Here is an 18,962-nt window from a genome sequence, read left to right on the forward strand (position 1 = left end):
GGCGGTGCAAGACCTCGGCCAAAATACAAGCCTGCATTAATCCCATCCTCCTGAATTTATATCAGATGCTAATTTGCATACGACTAGATCTGGGTCTCCTAATGAAAGCTCTCCTTAATCATCATTTGTTTTTCCTCTTCCTTTTGAAGGCCGAGCCTGCTGGAGAGGTGGGATTCGCAAATACATGTTTGTGTGTATTGTGTATTGGAAATATCTATGTATTTTCCTGCATATTGTGTGGCAGAGTTCTGCCTTGAACCTCTACATTTGGAGTTGGAGACTTTGGTCTGACCTGGTGTTAGAGAGGATGGCAGGGGAAAAAAATAAATGGCTGATCTAAAGCAACCATCTGCCTTTTCCTCCATCTTGTATGGAAGCTGGATGTCCGTAGCCATCTGTGGCGCTGCCAGAGGGGGGGAAGCAAGCCAGTTGTGTCTAAGGTCTTCTTTAGAGCTGAGCTGGATGGGGTCTTCAATCATCAGGAATTATGGACATGGGTCAAGAAACGGTTTTTCCTGTTTTTTTTTTTTCCCTCTACGTTTTTTTCTTCCCCCGGGTCGCTGAGCCGTCGAACCATTTTGACAAGTCGCTGAACAAAGTTAATGAGTCGTCGAATTCGTTAACGATGCCTCCAGGCCAGAGAAGGGCGGAGAGAGAGAGAGAGAAACTTTTTTTTTTACATTGAAAAAGACACGACTGAAAACATATTCCCCACACATTCAAACAATACGTTATTTTCCTCTTCGGTAAAAAAAAAAAAAAAAAAAAAAAAAATCATGAGTCACTTTCTAGGACGATTACATATCCTCATATATACGAGTCTTGTCTCTTCATCCGCGACAAAGAATTTCCAAAGAGACGTGATCAATCGGTATTAATCCGTCTGGAGATATGGGCCAAGTACTGGAGCCTCACAGGTGTTGGTGAAGGCCTCGCTGGATCCACTTCACCTTCACTTCTGGCCATGGTTCTCCAGGCCTCCAGACGTGGGATTGTGAGGCTCCCAGCATGAGGATGGGTCCAACTGAATAATTCATACAGCACTCTCGTCAATAAATTCCTTAGAAGGAAAATCCTTCGAAAAGCTATTCCTATATATAAATATAAATATATATATATATATATATATATATATATATATATATATATATATATATATATATATATATATATATGTTTAGTGTTGTCCTATTCTCCCAGTTTAGCTGATCTAAGACATGTTCTACAATAGGGCGCTTGTAATGTTGATTTCCAGTGCAGTAGCATAACACCATCGGTAAGACCTTGATAGGCTATATATATATATATATATATATATATATATATATATATATATATATAATGGGTAATTGTCCCTTCAGTGTCAGTGAGATGGCCTCAGGACCAGACGAACGATAACCTTGTATGCACACCATCAGTCACTGGCTGTCTTAAAATATTGTAATGAGACCAGGGCTCACCATCCACAACTAAGACCTACGAACTTAGTCCGAGGTTTACTTTGACCACTGCATACGCCCTGGTTCAGTCCAATGACAACACGTTGCCCCCTATATAGCACACAATATCATCGTGTGGTATCTTGCACCACTGCAATGATCTATCCTTAAATCAATTCAAAATGTAAGCTGAAGCTGTAATGCTATACTCAATACCTAACTTTATATACCTATTTCTATCATCAAATGATTTGGTTATGATTTATAGGATAACTAACGTATTAAATTTAAATGTTTCATTATTCATGTAATGTTATATTTCATCGTGTTAATAACAGGATATTAATAGTATGGTATTTTGTTCTGGTTTGTGGATTTTGCTAGTGTTGATGATTTGATGAAGGTTGAGGTAATCTGTAATTGCCAGTATCATCACTGATGTTTAAGTTTTCTTAAGTATATATATTTAGTGCTCATTACCATTATCACTTTATCTAAACCCATTTTTATCACTTAACAAATACGATCGAATTAACACTGTATCTATGACCATCAATAGGGCTAAAACTGCCAGATTGCTAAAATTAACGTAAATTGTAATCAGCATTAATTAGAAATACAATAATTTGTTTGTAATGTACAATATCGACCCTTGATAATCACTGGGAAGATTTTCTTTATCTATTCACACAACTCATTTAACTCAAAATAAGTACATCAAGTCTGCAGAGAAAATGCAAAATTCATTGGAACGTTGCAGAAATAAGATTATCGAAGCAATGCTGGAAATAATGAATTCTAATCAGAAAGACATTCATATGTTATCAGTTACTTAAATTGTTTTCTGCCAAAACCCAAGTACATGCACTGAGCGGCGGATTATTATATTTCTTTTTTGTTTTGCCTTGAATCATTCTGTATGCACCATCCCGAGCATGCCTCGCACCCTCCTGCACGTTCAGGACCCAGGTCATTCAAATAATCTTTCACTGCATCCTTCCAGCTCCATTTCAGGTCTCCTTTCTTGTTCCCATTCCACTTCCAACATCTCAACACGTATATTACCTCTTTAATGAACCTCTTTTTACTAATCTCCATATTTCCGAACCAGTTCAGTAATCCTCTTCAAGGTCTCTCATAAACACTCTTCTTACCGCCACCACATCTCTCTCTTATCCCTTCATTTCTTACTCGATCCAATCATCTCACGCCACATCCTTAATCATCTAATTTCCAACATGTCCATCCTCTCTTATCTACGTCCTGCCCCTTACATATACGAAGCGCTATCGGGATTACTATGCCATCAAGTATATACATACACATATATGCTGATGACCATGAGGAAAATTAAATACTAAGTCACAAGTGCACTTTCGTGCAACGATCACATCGTCAGGGTAGATACAGGAATGAGATTTAAGACTTAGAACAGTCACTTGATATAAAAGGAAAAGACGTACCATTTGGTAAATAAATGCACTTGGGGACTTATGGTTGTTCATTTTTCTCTTGGTTATCAGCAAATGGTATAATTTATATATATATATATATATATAGTTATACAAATTAATGTCATGAATTGAATCGTGTTAATCAGAATGTAACAACCTAAAAGAATCAAAAATGCGTGTAATACATAATGATCAAAGGGTTTACTAATGAACCTGCGCTACATTGGTCATTTATAGCAAGTTTTTACACTAGTAATATTAAGTCTATTATAGGTGATATGGGGTGGCTTTTGTATACAATGTATCGAATCTATCATGGACAAAACATGAATCGTGTGCGGATTGTACAGAGAATACGTTATAGGGAACAGAGTAAAGCTTTTATAGGGAATGTAGTCAGAATGTAGTCAGTTAATTACAGGTAATATAGAAAATGCGCTGTGGGTAATAAAACGAGTTTAGCACAGGCAGTACAACAAATCTATCAGAGGTAATGGATCTATTATAAGTAATATTACATCTTAGTAATGTAATCAATCGATTTTTTTTTTTTTTTTTTTTTTCCAAAAGAAGGAACAGAGAATTGGGCCAGGTGAGGGTATTCCCTCAAGGCCCAGTCCTCTGTTCTTAACGCTACCTCGCTAATGCGGGAAATGGCGAGTAGTTTGAAGGAAGGAAGGATATATATATATATATATATATATATATATATATTATATATATATATATATTAGTATATCCAGACCAGCAATAAGTCCTCGCCAGAAGAACGCTTGACGGACGTACCCCACAATATAAACAGATTTGTGCATATAAATTGTCAAAGGAATTTTAGAAATGAATAAAAGAATGATAAACTATATCACATTGAAAAAAAATTCTTATATACAATGGTCGTAAAAGGAAGATATTTACTTATTTACAATGGTCGCAGAAGGTCGTTATATGATGGAGAAAATATATGAGGTTTAACTTGCATTTGTTTTGGGATTATATATCGACTCTCTCATGGATTTAAGGATTTACATGACTATATGGTCTTAAGATGCCAAACCGCTGGAGGAAAATAAAGTTCATAACCATGCTCAATTTTCCCCTCTTTTTTCTTATTGTTCTATACCAAAATTTTCCTTCTTTTACTTTGGTATAATCAAATTCAAATGTATTTGCTCGCGTCATGTAAGCCAGTGATGAGCACGTCAGCATATGATTAACAAAGTAACTGTGATAATTGTAATTTCAGATTTCAAATTACTTCATTTTTCTAATATTCCTGTGTCAGTGTACTTCCCTAAACCATGTCTTTCCGCTGGAAAGCAATTTACATGACTGAGGTTTAATATACATATTGTAAATGAACTCCACGCGATCTATATGTAAACATAAATCTTAAATTTGTGTTTAAAGGGGGATCTGATCTACAAGGGGTAACTATCAGAGATGCCAATGTACCTCTTTATACATTCCTGTTTACATCCTTGAACATCCCTGACCTTATGTTCTTATAAATAACCTTACCATGTTGTGTCGTAACTTCGAAATTCATGTCATAAAAAGTGGTTATTGTACGAGCCTTTGACGCGTATAAAGGTAGTTAATATCAAGCTTTAGTTCTTTGATATATACATATAATGTGTGTGAAGTTATCAACGTATCTTTGATGTGGATAAAAGAGGTTGTATATAAGCCTGTCTTTCTTTGATGTAGGTACTAAGTGTAAACATAATGTGTTATATTTGTGACACATGAATTTTCAATTAAAAAAAACTTTCTCCTCCCTTAAGTCAAATTCCACATTCCCTTCCTTATCCTCCTCCTCCTCAAGGGCTACAATAGTCTTGAACTACAGTTCTCAAATGCCTACCTATCTATCTACTCCTTATCTACTTATTATACAACCCTTTTGCAGTATCTTAGAATCCAAGTCCCTCCTCATACAATACGATTCTACATCTCCTCTTGTCAGTCTTGTTTGCTGGAGATCAAAACACAGGAGCCTATCATAGCAACATGGACTGAGCCACTTTACAGAGGGCTCTGTTATTCGCTCCTCCATCCGTGGGTTCCCCGATATTCAATATATCGGAACAAGACCTCCTCCTGTTTTTTTTTTATTTCGAAACTGTTTGGAACACACGTCGCCATCATTGGGGTAGGGGGTGGGGGGGCCTTCGTCCTCTTCCCATCGATGCTCCCCCCCCCCCATAAGGATGACGGAGGCAGGTATCTTTAACACGTGTTTGGTTGAGAGAGAGAGAGAGAGAGAGAGAGATCGTGTGTTGTATTTTCTCCTTGTCACGAATTAGGCGTACTGTTCAACGAACGAGGGGTTAATTACCCAAGACCTTTCCTTTCCAGCGTTTCGCTAATGATCGTTGGGGCACATTTACGTTTAACGAGGACGTCGAGAAGTTCAATATCTAAAAAAAAAAAAGAAAATTTATATTTGGGGGCATTTGAAGCTGGGGCCTGGGCTGTGCGTTTAAATTGAGGTTAGGTGGAGGTGGAGCTATGAATATCTTTCTTGATTTATTGATTTGAGGCGACGATTTCTTTTTTTTTTGTTGTGTGTAGACTTAAAGAGAGGCTGAGCAAAGAGCCTGGTTTTGAAGTCTTTGATAAGGTTCCATTTGGAGGATAGTTTTTGGTAGTATTGACCAGACAGAAGGCTTTACCAGTTGAACTCCCTGGTACGTTCATGTCGAAGGATTCCTTGGAGCTTTGGGTGAAAGAATGGTTTTAGGAAGGTGAAGACATCGAGAAGGGCTACTTGGAAGGTCCTTAGGAGTGGGTGATGTCCTGCAGGAGTTAAAACCTTAAGGAAGAAGGATGTATAGCTTGGAGTACTTTTGGAAGTGCTGATCGGGTGAGAGGAACTGAAAACACACACAAACACACACAATGAATATATATGTATATATATATATATATATATATATATATATATATATATATATATATATATATATATATATATATATATATATATATATAAAATCCTATTTGCGTGTGTGCCTGTGTGTTCTAATCTCGGAGTATCCTGAATATTCAAGCTTTCAAACTCTGCTTTCAGATAAACACTACATAAGTTTATATTAAATACACATTGAGCTCCTTCCTGGAGTTTCACGAGTCTCCTTCGCAGCGACTTGGGTTCGTAATTTTCGCAGACGACAGGAGAACAAAATTCCCTAAAAGAATGGGTATCTTATAAGAATCCGGTCTTTGATATTCGAGGTGCCTACCCATCTCTTTAAGGTGGTATCCGGATTAACGAGGTTTCCGTAACAGGATCCCCCAACCGGCCAGTAACTTCTCACAACGGATGGAGTAGGTCGTACATGGCAGCAGTGAAGAAGACAAAGGGATTGTAGGAATGAATGAAGATGGCGGGGTTGAAGGAACACCATTGTATATGAAAGAAAAGTAAATTCTAAGTTAATTAAAATCAGAGATGCAGGTGTAAATATTCATTACAGTGTACCTAATGCAAAAAAATTTTATTTAGATCCCATGAATATATATATATATATATATATATATATATATATATATATATATATATATATATTATCCCTGGGGTTAGGGGAGAAAGAATACTTCCCTCGTATTTCCTGCGTGTCGTAGAAGGCGACTAAAAGGGGAGGGAGCGGGTGGCTGGAAATCCTCCCCTCTTTTTTTTTTTTTTTTTTTTTTCCAAAAGAAGGAACAGAGAAGGGGGCCAGGTTAGGATGTTCCCTCAAAGGCCCAGTCCTCTGTTCTTAACGCTACCTCGCTAACGCGGGAAATGGCGAATAGTTTGAAAAAAAAAAAATATATAATATATATATATATATATATATATATATATATATATATATATATATATATATATATATATATATAATCACAAACTAACCATATACACATATACTTGAGACATCAACAAGCTAAACACGTCAATGCGTTGAAAAAATAATAGAGTTCAAAATCCTACTCTGAGAAGTCTCGGAGACCGTCCTTATGAAGAGGATGTTCAGAAAATGCCATCACACTGGAAACGGAAGGAATTGTTAACAAATCGATCCAGTTCGTAAACCATCTCGATGATTATAAAACTACATGACCATTGCGGAGGGTAAACCATAATGTGGACTGCCATCTGTTAAATGGAATATACCTATTTTCCGTGCAACGTTTTTTTTTTCTCTTCTTTCAACGAATGGAACCACACGAAAGCTTTGTTGAATACTTAGAAAGGCATCGACCCAGCTTGTTTCTGTTTTACTCTGTTTGGATTTAATCCTGTTTCGTCCATCTCCATCAGTCACTTTTGCAGTCATTCTTATAAGAACTTGGGGAGTCAGTCTCTCTCTCCCTCTCAGCTTTATCCCAGGTGAATGACGTTCCAAGAGGAACCTTCCAGCTTAATCTTGGGATAAAATACACACACACACACACACACACACACACACACACACACACTCACACATATTCCTTTGAGTCCTCGGGGAAGTGAAGCACTCTAAGTTCCCAAGTGCACTTTCGTGTAATAATCACATCAGGAGAGATACAAGAAAGATGTGTAGGATTTAGAAGCAAAAGACGTCCCTCAGATATTCTAAGGGACGTTAGGATATTCTGATACTTGTCTCCTCCTCGACCGCGGCAATCACAAGAGGCAAAATGCTTGCCTTGTATACAGAATATTTCCTTGCATTCACCTCAATGGCTCTGATATTCATACACCCCCTCCTTCCTAACCCCCAAGCAAGGACTCGCAACACACAACCGGCTTATTATAGTGCCAGTCACAACTCACGTCAGTCACGGGTACATATGTTTCCTCCTTGGCCTACGTTGGGCTGTGACTGAAGAACCCATCCTAGCGAACTCTTACCATCTCATCATTAGATTAAGTTCGTGAATTCTATTAATAGGGCATCTCATTAATTCCATGTTTATTCCTTTGTGTCGGTGAAGTGGTAACACACTTTTCGCGAGAGTGTACTTGGTATTAAAGATTTTTTTTCTTGGAGAGAGAGAGAGAGAGAGAGGAGAATGCATTCATTAAAGATGTAATCTAAAAGCCTTGATCCAGCGGCTTTAAGGATCATGGCTGAAACAAAGCTGCAAAGCCAGCTAAAGGAATGCCTCTCGTGGTACGTACATCATCTTGCTTGCTATAGCTACTCGACCTGTTGTGACCTATCACTCTCAACCAAGGGAAAGTTGGAAAAAAAAAAAAAAAAACATTTCAGTCCCTCCCTAAAATGATAATCACAACTTTTACTCGTACATCTCATAAGTTACCAATCTTTAGTCGTGTAGTTCCAGTAAACAAATAGACATATAAAGATAGAAACGTAATATCGAAGTCGTTAGAATCAATGCCTAGGGACAGAGGAGACTCTTTGTAGGTACGAAACACAAACACACACAAACTTCTAACATCTTGGCATTGACGAAACACTTTATGACGATAGACACCTGACATTTATACACGACTGTTTCTTTACCCAACAAGCTCGAGTACCTTGCTAGAAATCACCACTTCGATACCAAATAAGAGGATGTCGAAAGTACCCAAATTGCTCAACTTCTTCATTCTCCAGCGATATCTCAAAAACGATTAGTTCTATGAGCTTTGTTCAAACGTATATCAGCAGTTTATATCACCGAGATGTACCTTTTTCTATCATTTTTAGATCTGGACAATTGTAGGTGGAGTGTGAGGGGATAATTCATCCGCGGCCTAGCCTAGCTTGGCGAGACTATGCTCAGGCGGAGAAGCATGTACGTGCTGCCAGCTTGCAAGATAACGTACCGACAGAGGAAGACTGTAGCCTTCTCCTGTTACCTTCTAGTTCTCTTTCGTCCTCTTTGGCGATGTTGATGTACACAGGTATTTAAACAGCTAAAACAAGTACCCGAAACATTCAATAATTCTAAAATGATGTAGGTAATATGTATGCAAACAAGAGTGAGAATGATACAGCTTTGGAAAAAGATCATCCTTCATGACTTTTGATAGGCATGGAAAATTGGTTGAATGTTAATTGTTTGCATGTCGTGTTCCACTAATGGAACATCCACATCTCAGTATCGCGTAGGAATGATCTGTCTACAGCTGCGTATCATCTCTGACCTTGTCTGCATTTGATTTTAGAAATATATATATATATATATATATATATATATATATATATATATATATATATATATATATATATAGCTCTGACTGCATTGATATCGTAACGATGTTACTGTCGTGTTGTCAAAACATGAAGATGGAAGGAAAAGAGTAAGAGAGAGAAAATGGGGAAAAAAAAAGAGCAGCGGGAAACAAGACGAGAGAGAGAGAGAAGTCAGTCAGTCGGTCTCTCTCTCTCTCTCGACAACAACGCACACTAAGACACTCTGAAAACAAACTTAGTCTGTCAGTTCAAATGTTGCCCTCCGGTTGAAGGGGTTCGGGGTGGGTGTAAGTGGGTGGGGGGGCGGCTCCTGTCCCTGCCACATTTCCTCGAGACAAGTGAAGACTCACTGAGACAAACGACACAGCCAACCACCTCCCTCCTGGCTCCCTGCCTTCCTCACCTCACCTCGCCTCCCTCCTTACCTAATCGCTCAGGCTAGTAAGCGAATATGTTTCCACCTACGTTTTTTTTTTTCCCCTCCACCTTATGACGAATGTCATTTCCCCTGGCCTAAATCACCATTTGGTACCGTTAGATGTTGTTTAGAAATACATGCTGGCAGTATTACTTCATGGCGTAAGAAAATATGGGGCTTTTATGGGAAGAAAAAAAAAAAGGGGACATTAACCATGACAGTAGCACCATACGGGGTTCCTGAAGAAGAACGAAAGATGTGGATGTAATATTCAGGATTCTTTTAATATCCCTTAGGTCGCATCCTACTATACCACTAACGTAGATCCGGGTTAAGTCTACGACCTTTACAAATCTACGAGCTTCGCTAGTGTACGATTTATAATTGCAAGACATTCACAAGTGTACGACCTTTAAAAGTAACTCGAATTATCATACAGCTCCTCCTCCCCTTTCCAAGTACTTGTCACTCGTGCTTTTCAGGCCTCTCAATCGTTTTGATATCACTGGTAATTGATTAGTATCAAGACTTCGTCTTTAACCCCTTATCCTGGGATCTTCTGACCATCTTATCTTCTTTGGTAGTTAGTCAAGCAAACTGTTTGGTGCTACGTGCCACTCTCAGGGCACCACAAGTCTTCCATTTGTTATCTTGTGCTCTGGGGAAGGAATGTGTCTCAAAATACTTCTCAAATACACCGACAGGTTGCGTCGTGTCCCCTCCCCAAATTCTTTCTGTTGGCAAGAATTTCAACTATCTAAGGTCCTGACTGTCATTTTGCTGTCTTTAGCGAGTGTGAATGTGCCGTTATCTATCTCAGAGTTAAGCTTGCATAGGCTGTCGTGCGTGAAACACCACTGGGAATTTACTCCTTTGTGCTGAATCATAAATCATCTCATCTGCATGCGTGCCAGAGATTGGAAGTCGAGATTTTCTTCAGTCCCTCTCAATAATTAAAGTCTACAATAGTTCGCTTTGTTGGCAGTGGAACACCGTTTCGAAACGGGAATGGTAATAGTGACAGAGAACAGCCATTCGAATCGGAATAGCATTTACGTGTTTGAATTAGGTTCTAGGCAGGTTTTACGTCTCTCGCCATCATGGTTCTTAGTATCAGTCTTGCCACGGAGGGCTGTCGCACTCAGCTATTATTCTTACGTCTCGCAGACAGTGCAATTGTCTTTATCTACGCTCATATATATTTCCACCTTCTTTAATTCTCCCATTTTGCAAAATTCTATACCTTTTTTTTCAATTTTGTACTTAATGTATCTTTTTTTTTTTTGGGAATTCATCATTGTCTCTGAGGCGAACCGGTATAAGCGAGACACTCAGTGTAAATTCTTGATTCTGGGAATATGTTGCGGTGAATATTTTCAACAGTCTTTCCCTCACTGTCCATGAGAGACGCTTCGGTAATAAGCGTCGCATGTACGAGTCGCCAGTGTAGGATGAAGATGATAAAGGGCTGGGAGGAAAGCACTGCTCCTTGAGGTAAATAAAGCGGTCTTGATCACCAGTGTCCTCGACTTGGTTCAACTGATGGTGTTAGTCTGAGATGAGTACTGGGAGTTAGATGTTATCTATCGCTAAGTTATATCATTTATATCTATTTATCGGTCATTTATACTCTTTATTCGTACCTTATGTTGTAAGGTTTACCCTATGTTTACACCATGTTGTAGGGTTTGTCCTTTATTTACACCTCATGTTGTAGGGTTTATCCTTTATTTACACCTCATGTTGTAGGGTTTATCCTTTATTTACACCTCATGTTGTAGGGTTTATCCTTTATTTACACCTCATGTTGTAGGGTTTATCCTTTATTTACACCTCATGTTGTAGGGTTTATCCTTTGTTTACACATGTTGTAGGGTTTACCCTTCATTTACACCTCATGTTGTAGGGTTTATCCTTTGTTTACACATGTTGTAGGGTTTGCCTGTTATTTCCACCTCATGCTGTAGGGTTTACCCTTTACTCGCACCTCATGTTGTGTAGGGTTATGACGTGGAAACGCTGGCCAAAAGGGAATCGCCAGACATCCATCTTCACATCAAGTGCTTTGAGGCTTCAGTGTCAGTGATGAAGCAACAGTGAAACGCAAGATCGTCATCATATTGTTGGCAAGTCAGGGATTATCTCGAATATTGTAGGCAACTTGAGGATTAACTTAGATATTAGTGACACCTCAAGGACTAGAAGATTCAGTGCCGATTTCTTTCATTCTAAAAAGATTTTTCTTGCTTTAAAAAGTTAGTTTTCCATCACATAAAGGCCAGAAGGTACAGGTATCTCTGTGTGTGTGTCTGCTTGTCTATGTATAAAACCTCATATTATTCTAAGGTTTGTCTTGAATGAAAGGGGCTTTCTCTTTTTTCGCATTCTTTGTCTTCCTTTTTCTGATAATCTTAATATCCGCAATCAATTCATCCTCGAATTCCTTCGTCCATTTTGGTCTGCGTCTTCCAAAGCTTCTTGAATGTTTTCGTTATACTTTCCAAAGCAGGAGGAGGAGCAGGCGAAAGCAGGGTCGATGTTTGCTTAGGATTAAACTCGCTGTTGTCTTCCTCCTCAAGGCATCGCCTGCAACTGGCGGACATAATTCAAAGGCAGTGTTCCAGTATCTGAGGAAGATCGAGGGGGGGGGGGGGGTCGCAATGCCAGTCATAATCATTCCTAACGTCATTATATCTTCCACTTTTGCCGACTTATGCTCGGAATATAACGAGGCCCGAACTAACATATGTTGTACCGGACTAACACACTCTGTACCGGACTAACACACATTGTGCCGAACTAACACACATTGTACCGGACTAACACACATTGTACCTGACTAAAATCCATCATAATAAGTCATGATTCTCTTTGAACATTGTAATTTCAGGCATCACCGCCGATGGAGTCGGTTCAGTATCTTGCTGGTTGGTTCAAGTAAACAGATATATTTCACAGACTGAAGGAGAGAGAGAAAGACTGAAGGAGAGAGAAAAAAAAAGTTGAAGTGAACGAGTCGGCTCTTCTTGTGGTGTATCACAGGAGAAGTGCCCAAGTTTAAAGTAAGTTTATTAACTATTTTCTCATTGTATCTACGGCCTCTCCTCTGACGGACACACACACACACACACACACACACACACACACTTGCGTGCACAGTCAGATTTCAAGGATATGCAGTCCTCAAAGAAAAAAGATATAAGAAATAAATCCCCAGATGTAAATGGTCGTGAAAAATACCCATAACTTGAATGATGTATCATGATTTCTCCTGCTTTCGCTAGTGTCGAATGCCTTCACTACATCATCATGATCCAGAAGCAGTCAGTACCTATATTGACGGGGAAGGGAGGGGGAGGCGAACGATGGATGGAGTGAGTACCAGGGAATAATCAATGCCGACAAACGCGTCACTGTAGTCAATAGTTTGCATACGTCCTCTGTAGTTTTAAAGCCATTATCTGTGATCGAGAGGCGAGGCTGTGAAGCGGGTTTACATCATACCCTGCGTCAGAATATTTCCAGGTACACCAAAGACAAAAAAGGGGATAAAAAAAGGTACTTTTTTTTTTATTTTACTCCTCCATTTACGGGTATTACCAGTCAATTTGAGTGACCACTAGCGCAGGATGGGGCGTTGTCCCAATTGCATGGCTTACCCACAGAGCGACGGAGTGGTTTGATAAAGATCCAAGACGAGGAGGAGTATAGATTTCGATATAAACCTTAGTACTAGTGTGTATATTTCATAGATCTGGACCCAGTGCTCGATGTCCAGTGTATGAAGTCACACAAGGTTGTGCTGGTACACACACACACACACACGCCAGAATGCAGGAATACATACACACACATGAAGCAAAGGCATATGTATTCAGTCACACATGTACGTTCTAAAAGACAAGACACAAAAGCACGAACAGGTATACACAGGTTACACATATATACAAATAAACACACACACATTCGTAGAAGCGTCATAAGTTACCATGCCTCGCGAAGATGTGTTAATATGATGTGAAAATCTTGGAGGAAAAGGCGGCCGAATTTCCTCCCGTACTTCATGTGTCTGTACGATCGCCGGTATGGCACACATCAGTAAACTTGCCCAGCTTTACTTTGGAAAAGTTTTAAGCTTATAACGAGGTGGATAAAGAACCGATCAATTTCGATTACAATTCAAAAAATCAGGTAATTAATTCGTATCTGGATCCGTTCATAACCCTTTTCATCAAAGGTCACAAGCGTACACATGATTATTTCACCCATTAATTACCTCATCGGCTAATTATATCCCCCTCCCCTTGTATCTAATCACCCCTCCGTCTCCCCCATTGTTTTTATCCCCATTAGACTAATAAAATATAACCTAATCGACTCGCTACCTTGGCAGTGATCTAGCCTGACCTCCTAGCTATACAATATACATAGGTCCATGATAGTTAGCGTATACATACCTCCATAGGTAGCATGTCCGGCTGAAGTTAGCGAATATGACAGACACACCGAAGCTCTGGAGGACATACAAGTGCAGCTTGGTGGTAGCTGGGGCCCACCTACATTCCAAGACTACTACACTCGGTATATGAAATCTATTCCTTCCACCACCACTCCTCCTTTTTTTCTTTCAGTGGGTTTGAGGAACTCTACAGCGTTATACGAGTGCGTTCCGTAATGAACGCCACCTATAGAAAAAAAAAATATAGTCTTCCTTTTCTCTATAATCCTATACACGGATTAGATCTATATACACACTTGATACAGAGAGAATGAGTGAGAGTTAGGATCTACATGACTATTATTTCTCTTTTTTTTATATGTATCTATTTCTCTCTTTCATTTCTTTCTCGTCACAGTTCTTCTTTTTTAGATCACGAACAGATACTATCATGGTACCGACACTACACTATCCTTTCTCCTTAGACTTTAGGGGTGTAGCGATAAAGGGAGAGAGATGTCTCTCTCTCTCTCTCTCGTAAGCGAGGCGAACGAACGGGCAATAATACTTTCGTAATATCCTCCCCTCCCCCCTTTCTCGAAGTCTCAACTCCTTCGGGGTGGGGAAAAAGGGGGTTTCCGCGCGGAAAGGAGAGAGTGAGAGAGAGAGAGAGTTGAGCGAGCGGGCGGGAGCGCTGGGTGCAACGTCCGTCCTCCACTGAGACAAGACACACACTGACTGGCGCCGCGTCGCCGGAGCCCTGCTATTCCGTGGCTGATGAGGAGACTTGTGTGGTCACCACACTGTCGTCGCTAGACCTCCTTTTCCTCCTCCTCCTCCTCCTCCTCCGACAGCTTTGCTCCTTATCGGTCGGGATGTCTTATATTTATGGATTTATATCCCAGACGCCTAGGGATAGCGTGGGATAAGCGAGTGTGGTAAACAAGGATAGGTCTGTCCATCTCTCTCTCTCGGTCTGTTTCGACTCCAGATGTATAGGTCGAAATGTTCTATAACCTGATATGTATCAGTTTGCTGTTGATTATAGCCGTTCTCTCGCTCTTATAGTCAATTTCCAGTCTATGCAAGACTGAGCTCTACGTCTTTTGGTCATCTGATAACGCGTGAGAACCGTACTGATATCATGAAAACAAAATCTAGCCTCTGTCTGATGATGTATGTATGACCTACGCTTTTGTATCGCTATTCGCAAGCCATTGGAGACCATAGGATCCAATTCGGAATTCGCTCGTTCGAATCCTCCCTTTGGCAAAGGATCGACTCAAAGGGTGTGTATCTTCTATTGCCACCGAGGTTGGTTTATCTGTCCTAGTTTGTGTTTAAAACGCTCCGACGTGGTCTCTGTAATGCAACACCCAAAACCTGAAGTGGTTACAGTGGATGATGATCTGTACTAGCGTGAAATCTATGCGCGAACTGTATCCCTGTATCCCCCCCAAACCAGTTCCTGTAACTCTTAACCGTTCTACGTAATCCTATCTTTCTTTCAAAGGTTCCCTTTAAGAAAAAAGGCCTTAAGCCTTCTTGCCCTTATTTCCCCAGTGCCCATCAGGTATCTCGCCCTCTATACTCCCTTTTCACCACCATTTTCGTCCCCCATCTCCACCACCATTTTCATCTCCCATTTCCGCCACCAACATTATTATTTTCATCAACAAACGAACCACAACATAAAAGTTGGTGTGGGAGGAGGTGGTGGTGACCCGTGATGGAGACTCCTAACTTAGACTGTGGCTCAGTTAGGAAGTTGTTACGCGTATGTAACGTAGTTTACAACAGTGTCGTCACGAAAGTACGACAATGCCGGTCGTTACGGATCACTCCTCCGTCACTGGTCGTTACGACGACTTGGCCGTGATGTTAAAGTCACTACGACTTAATCTTGCGTCAGAGGAACGACCACGAATAATTGCAAGCACGCGTCTCTCTCTCTCTCTCTCATCGAGCGACGAAAGAGGGAACAAAAAAGTGTAAAGTGCGTTAAGAATGCAAAGTGGAGCGAGTTGAGAGGAGAGTGCGGTAGTAAAGTGTGGAGGACATTTGATTGATTATATCCGTTGACTCATCCTAATCACGTGGGAATTGCTCGCTAATGGTGAGTCTTGCATCACTAAAGACCATTACTCATTGTTGATCAACGGTAAGATCTTTATAATACTTGGGCCGGAATACTACACAGCCAAAGTATAATACCAAGCTGATTTTTTTTTAATTTTCCAAAAGAAGGAACAGAGAAGGGGGCCAGGTGAGGATATTCTCTCAAAGGCCCAGTCCTCTGTTCTTAACGCTACCTTGCTAACGCGGGAAATGGCGAATAGTTTGAAAGAAAAGAAATATATCTTTTTTTTTCTTTTTCTTTCAAACTATTCGCCATTTCCCGCGTCAGTGAGGTAGCGTTAAGAACAGAGGACTGGGCCTTTGAGGGAATATCCTCACCTGGCCCCCTTCTCTGTTCCTTCTTTTGGAAAATTAAAAAAAAAAAAAAGAGAGGGGAGGATTTCCAGCCCCCCGCTCCCAATATATATATATATATATATATATATATATATATATATATATATATATATATATATATATATATATATATGTGTATAATATCCCTGACGATACGGGAGAAAGAAAACTTCCCATGTATTCCCTGCGTGTCGTAAAAAGGCGACTAAAAGGGGAGGAAGTGAAGGGGCTGGAAATCCTCCTCACCAGTTTTTACTTTAAGAAGGGGGGGGGGCCAGTCAAGTGAGGATTTTCTTTCTAAGGCTCATCTCTATTCTTAACGCTACCTCGCTAACGCGGGACATGGCGAATAATATATATATATATATATATATAGAGAGAGAGAGAGAGAGAGAGATGAATGGTCTTCCACTGAAGTAAGATTAAGCGGTAGCGATTTCTATCGTACGACTCACTTAGGGAAGAGTAAGACCGCCAGAAGTAAGAGCAAGTCGTACCGACTTCTTTTGTCGTAAGTCGTTACGAAACCTTGGGTAAGTCTATTATATACTTGTGACGACCTCTTAACTTAGCCAGGAACTAAGTTAAGAATCTCTCTCTCACTCTCCAACACCTCCCACACAAAGTTTTGTATTGTGGATTGTTGGAGAAGTGAATGGTGGTGGAAAGGGACTTTAGGAGGAGGAGGAGGGATTCGTCGTGGACAAAGGGAGGAGGAGGAAGGAGAGGAGGAGGAAAGCTAAGGGATTAAAAATGGGAGGAGGAGGGATTTGTGGTAGACAGAGGGAAGAAGAGAAGAAGAGAGCTAAGGGATAAAAAGAGGGGTTTAAAGTAGCCCTAATGATTTAGGGTAAATGTACTAAGGGAAGAATTAGGGAGAGTAGGTAAGACTGGTGAAGCCCTGAAGAGGATGGTGAAGACGATTTAAGGGAAAGAGTTAAGGGAAAGAGTTAAGGGATAAAGACGGCAGTATAGATATATGTCAAAAGGGACACACACACATATATGTATAAGGGAAATGACATAGTGGAATGGTTGAATTAAATATGATGGGGAGAAGAAAGGTGCTAGGATGGAGATAATACCTGAGGACGAAGAGAGTTGGGAGATAATGATAAAACTGGGGGAGAAAAGTAGAGGTGAGGGGAGAGGAGTAGTCTGAAATTGAGACTTTTTAATCCATAATTGATGATCTCATCATAATTGACAATTAGATTATTCCCTTTAATTTTTTTTCTTATTTAGAATAGGAATAAATCAGAGCTCGTTGACAGGAGAGCTGAGTAAGGATTCCCATGCATGAATGATTATAGGAAACTTTAAAAAGATTTTTGGAAGTCCTTAAGATGATTATAGACACTTGCCTATGAATCGTAGCAGCGATTTACTTTTCTTGAAAAAATATCCGATTAATGCCTCCAAATTTGCATATAAATGTGTAGCGACTGATGACTGTAGATATCATGATTTCATACCGAGGAGACATTTTAACCCGTGACCCTTATTGGATGCGTAATATATAAATGACAAATGCCTCCCAGCACCTATAAGTTCCTGAATTCTGTGATATAAAGTGTGATTTCCGCACGACTGTAATATCGGGGAGCATAAAGAGCGAGAGAAATTGTTGCTGATGACACAAAATTGGATCCATTATATATATATATATATATATATATATATATATATATATATATATATATATATATATATATATATATATATATATATATATATATATATATATATATATATATATATATATATATATATATATATATATAATACTTATTCGCTGTCTCCCGCGTTAGCGAGGTAGCGCAAGGAAACAGAGGAAAGAATGGCCCAACCCACATGCATATACATAAACGCCCACACACGCACATATACATACCTATACATTTCAATGCGTACATACACTGACATGTACATATATAGACACATTCATATTTGCTGCCTTCATCCATTCCCGTCGCCACCCTCCACACATAAATGGCACATGTATATATATATTCCTTAAATCATTTTCAATACTTACAATTGGAATTCCTTCTTGCAGACAGCCTCACCTTCTCACACTGGAGATCAAGCCAATAGGCTGGCTGGAAATCTCTCATAGTAACTCAAGCTGTGAAGAACGATGAGATGGCGTCAGAATAACCCTTCGAATCTTTTTATCACGTCGAATATCCCCACCTCAGGGTCGGGAGGACGAACAGAAGGTCGTCCAAAGGGGAAGTGGAGAGAGAAGAGTTGAGACAGAGAGGTGTGTGTGTGTGTCTCTCTCTCTCTCTCTTTGTACACATCAGGTGTTATTCTTGTGTGTGTCGTATACCACCAGAACACTGTACTAGTAATGAACATTTTGAAGAGATATCTGGTTAAAGATATTTATATATATATATATATATATATATATATATATATATATATATATATATATATATACACACACACACATATTTACTGTAGTAGTAACTGTGGACAAAGAATTATCCCGATTGCTTTACGTCGTCGACAAATATTCATCAAAAGACTTAAGTAGGACAGAAAAAGTCGACT

The 18,962-nt window shown here is 39.6% G+C and overlaps 1 protein-coding gene and 1 long non-coding RNA gene across 4 annotated transcripts in view; one reads left to right on the forward strand and one right to left on the reverse strand.

Moving 5' to 3' along the window:
- Positions 1-14,637, reverse strand: part of LOC139758026 (nephrin-like) — a 238,177-nt gene extending 223,540 nt beyond the window's left edge. For all 3 annotated transcript variants that reach the window (XM_071679033.1, XM_071679032.1, XM_071679031.1), the window contains exon 1: positions 13,945-14,637. The gene's annotated coding sequence lies outside the window, so the exon portion shown is untranslated. The remainder of the gene's footprint in view (positions 1-13,944) is intronic.
- The window catches only part of LOC139758027 (uncharacterized), an 81,623-nt gene extending 62,861 nt beyond the window's left edge, over positions 1-18,762 (forward strand). Inside the window, exons 2-3 of the long non-coding RNA XR_011714749.1 lie at positions 12,378-12,549; positions 18,460-18,762. This is a non-coding gene — a long non-coding RNA (uncharacterized lncRNA). The remainder of the gene's footprint in view (positions 1-12,377; positions 12,550-18,459) is intronic.
- Positions 18,763-18,962: the final 200 nt, after the last annotated feature.

Source organism: Panulirus ornatus, chromosome 29, assembly GCF_036320965.1.
Source record: "Panulirus ornatus isolate Po-2019 chromosome 29, ASM3632096v1, whole genome shotgun sequence".
NCBI classification, from domain to species: Eukaryota; Metazoa; Arthropoda; class Malacostraca; order Decapoda; family Palinuridae; genus Panulirus; species Panulirus ornatus.